Source organism: Engraulis encrasicolus, chromosome 2, assembly GCF_034702125.1.
Source record: "Engraulis encrasicolus isolate BLACKSEA-1 chromosome 2, IST_EnEncr_1.0, whole genome shotgun sequence".
In the NCBI taxonomy this organism is placed as follows: domain Eukaryota; kingdom Metazoa; phylum Chordata; class Actinopteri; order Clupeiformes; family Engraulidae; genus Engraulis; species Engraulis encrasicolus.
This window is the reverse complement of record NC_085858.1, coordinates 55,188,908-55,193,229: the sequence shown is the minus strand read 5'-3', so window position 1 is coordinate 55,193,229 and position 4,322 is coordinate 55,188,908. Positions and strand designations below refer to the sequence as shown.

General features: G+C 44.0%; 1 long non-coding RNA gene across 1 annotated transcript; it reads left to right on the top strand.

The window, feature by feature from the left end:
• Positions 1 to 2,680: 2,680 nt before the first annotated feature.
• LOC134441975 (uncharacterized) lies at positions 2,681 to 3,797 on the top strand. The gene is made up of 2 exons (XR_010033260.1): positions 2,681 to 3,036; positions 3,143 to 3,797. It is a non-coding gene; the product is annotated as an uncharacterized LOC134441975 (long non-coding RNA).
• The last annotated feature ends 525 nt before the right edge of the window (positions 3,798 to 4,322 follow it).

Below are 4,322 nucleotides of genomic sequence, written 5' to 3'. Positions count from 1 at the left end.
CTCATCTGGGGTACTCAAAGAGGAAAAACAAATTCATCACCCCTTGATAAAAAATAAACATGCTGTCCCAGCTGTTCTTTCAGGTGGCTTGCAGACATACCTGTCAGCCATTTTGCCATTAATGATACAGGAAGACTGGAAATATGTTAACATGAGGTCTTCTGCATGTCCCACTGAACAGAGACTACTCTCTTTTTGCAGACTGAAAACTAATGTCAGACTCTCAGACATGGAAGTGATCCCAGTTTATGTTATTTTCACATTGCACACAGACTTAATTTAGCTGACAATATACTGTATTCCTGAATAACTGAGAGTGAATTTAGGTAAAGAGAGAGGCCACTCTTATTGAGAATCTTTTTGTTTGGAAAAAAGGCAGATGTTGCAATTTGTTGCATTATTTTCTCTCTGTACAGTATTTTTTGAGTGATATGTCCAACCTTGTACTGTACATACTGTAGTTGTGTAAGTAAGTAAGTAAGTAAGTAAGTAAGTAAGTAAATGAGTAATATAATATAATATAATATAATATAATATAATATAATATAATATAATATAATATAATATAATATAATATATAAAATCGAGGGTCCAATCCTGGATCAGATGTGTGCCTCTAGCTCCCAATGATGTTGTTTACAGCCTTCTGTTTATGTCCAGCTGTTTATATCGCCCTTTCCCTGTGAATACTCATTTGTCTTTCCCTGGCATTCAATGAGTTGTTTTGAACAAGTGACTATGAAACTAATACGTTTCACAGTATACCTTTCCTGCTTCACTTCTGTCAAATCATTTTTGCTTGAACAATGCACTTGTCCTGGTTTCGATAAGTACATGTTTGTAAATGAGAGCTTTTCTCTGCCATTTTATTAGTAATTAGGCAATTTACAGTTTTCAGAGAACCAGTGTGTTAGCCAGATGTCAACAGACTGAACCAAAGTCACCCGCCCCTTTCACTCAAATGTAGAGCCAAACAACTGCTTAAAAATATGGACCCCTGTTCCTCTTACAAACACATTGCCAGCACCAGCCTCAAGTACCAATGAAACACCCTTGAATCCGTCATAATTACAGGCAAGCAAGTCAAACTGAAAATGGTGCTCTACACACACATGATTGTGTTCATTTTAGGACATCCTCAGACGACAGACTCAAGTGTCGTGTCAGACATCAGACAAAGTAGCATCAGGTCTCAGGTAAAAATACATCAAAGTGAGCTTAAAGTCATCAGGTCTGAGAAAAAATAACCTGTTTCATCATTAGACAAAAATGCATCACATTTTGGGAAAACAGCCTCTGGCTAAAAGAATGTATGAAACACCATCTGTGTCTTATGCATACAGCTCATTACAGGAAAGCTAATAACTAGAACCACTCAACTGGAACCACTCGACTATATAGACCAGTGATTCTCAAAGTGTGGTCCGGGGACCACTAGTGGTCCGCGACACAGCTCAGGTGGTCCGTACAGGGATTTCTAATTTTCCAAGACAAGCTAGCAGTAGGCTTTATTCATAACATTATCACAAAGATAAGCATAGCTGAAGTCTTATTTTCATCACAATAACCACATAATTAATGTGATGTGTGCTGCCGCCTTGGCCAGGGCTCACTTGTAAAAGAGAATTTTATTCTCGATGTGATTTTATTTCCCTGGTTAAATAAAAGTCAAATAAAAAATAAAAAATAATACATGTGAGTAAAAAATTACTATTAGCAGTGTCAAATTAGCACCCGTCAACTGTCAATTCGGTTGACAGGTGGTCCCTGGACATTTTTGGGGGGACAAAGTGGTCCTAGGTCTGAAAAAGTTTGACATACACTGATATAGACACATATGAGCCCATCGACAGGGGGGGGGGACAAACAGGTCTGTTGTTCCTGGTCGTGTTTGGGTGTTTGAGGACCGGGGGAGGGGCTTCCAGTTGACTTTCAGTTGACCTGTAAAAGCTGTCAGCGGCCCCGTGGAAGATGCGTGCCTTACAGTTGGACACCGGAGCTCTCTTAGCTCTCTTCTCGTGTACGGGCTTGCCATGGGATGCCCTCTGATCTAGCTCTGGTGCAAATTATCTGGTGCAGATGAATCATGTGTCATGTCCAGGGCTGTGGACAACTGATGAAATGAGATGAGATGAAAAGGGTTGTGGAGCGGGGGGTTAAGATAACTCCAAGGTGTCCAGGATTGATACAGGGTCCTTTGAGGATGCTATTAATATCGGAATGTCTAGCGGTGCTGCTGTACATCTCTGCCAGTTGGCACAGAGACACTGCTGATTGCCTGGGGCACAGGCAAGTGTCACGCAAGTGCCACCACTTAGCATACTACTGTATAATAATCAGGGCCATTATTTTCATTTTCCTGTCAGTGTGTGTGTGTGTGTGTGTGTGTGTGTGTGTGTGTGTGTGTTCCTCATGTCCAAGCCAATGTTGATCTAATACAGATGACCACATGTAGAAATAACATCAAACAAAATTAATGGTTGATGATGAATATTATTCACATGAATGGAAAATTTGACATAGGCTTAAATAACATCTCAAATAGTATCAAGCAATGTGTTAATACCTAATGGCTTTATATATGTTGTGTTGTTTTATTCCATATGTAACAGGTTGGACTAGGTCCCCTGTTAGTGTGCATGTTGTAATTGAAAACAGCTGCCCGTGTGGGCGAGGGTGGAGCCCTTCCGGTTAGTATAAATTGCCTACTATGTTGTCTGTTAGCCAGGTGTGGCTAACCTCAGTACCGGTTGGCGCTTGGGGAAGCCCTGTACGCTGGGTGAAGTAGGTGATGTTGGCGTGTTGGGTGTTGGACCCACACTGGAGCGCGTAGAGCGCAGCTGAAATGCGGACGCCAGGTTGCCGCATGTAGCCTAACCGGCTCGAAGGTAAGCCCTTCTGTGTGCACCTGGCGATAGCCAATTATGTTTGTACTGTGGCTAACGAGATGTTGTTTCACTGCAGCATTGCATGGTGAAGCAAGGGTCAACCGTAGACTTCCAAGCTCGGTCCAGTGCTTCCCAATTGCAACTGAAGGTAATTTCTAATTAACCGTCACTCTGCCTGTGGCTTTCATGCCACACCTTGCTCATTGATAATGGCATTTCCCTGGCATTAACCCAGTCTGTCTTGTGCTTTCTAGGTTGAGCACATTATTGTCAATTGGCTGGGGTGGGGGGACGCCGCCGTCTTTTCCCGGTGTTTGTGTTTGTTATTTTGCCTTTTACCACCACGAGCTCTTTTAGTAGTGGCAGGTTGTTGTTCCTTTGCGCAGGTGCGCGACGCTTTCGTCTTTCAGCCATACGGTCTGACACGGTCAGCTCCAGTCACCCACCCCTTAGACAAGGGATGAGTGATTGGGGACTGGCCGGTTGAGATTTGTAGCAGTATCGTGTAAACTTATTGGTGAGGTGTAGATCCCCTGAGTGGTATAGTAAACTCTCTGCCAAGAGGCCTGATTTGATAAACATAGGCTACCTCTTCACTGTGAATCATTTCAGTGTGCTGTGACTTACTTTGTTTATTTTGATTATGTTTTGTGTGTACAGTTTTGATTGATTGCAGTGTTATGTTGCATTCGCAGTGCAGTGTGTAGTTAACACACTCAGTAAATTACCTGTACTAGGCCTACTCAGTGCTCTCGCACTTAAGCCGTCACCGTTTCACGATATGTACCTGTATTGACTTCAGTAGAGTTAAGACTCTGTTTGTGTATATGGACTCAAGTGAACTGCCTGCTCATTTTGAAAACGAATAAGACTGAAAGCAGAAGAAAATAAAAACTATTGTATGTGCAACAGCTGTGTCATCCTTGTCATCTAGAACCTGTCGGGGAAAATTGTATTTTTAACATCTGGGTTGTCTCACCCTTAACGAGACTGGCGTAGTCACCTTTTAAAACCTAATTGCTTAAAAGTTAGTAACCCTACCAACCTCCACTCTGCTACATTTTGGCGTATGTCGGCTATGGATGACCTGTGAGGCACAGCTGTTGGTTAGAGCTCGTGGTTTTCTTTTTTTCTTTTTGTTGTTTTACTGGGGAAAGACGGCGGCTGCCCCCTCGGCGGGCGACACCGCGGCGGGCACCCAGGGCCCAAAATGATTGAACTGGCGGAGCTACAGGAGATGGCAGCGCGGAACCAGCGGCAGCTGGACCTGCTGAGCCAATGGGTCGACGCGCAGCCAGAGTCTCCACGGTCGCCGCGCACGTGCTGGAGGTGCCATCAGCCAGGGCACCTGGAGCGAGAGTGCGACTGGCCACGGGCTGCCGCGTGGCCCCGGTCTCCACGGTCACCAATCAAGTGCTGGAGGTGCCACCAGCC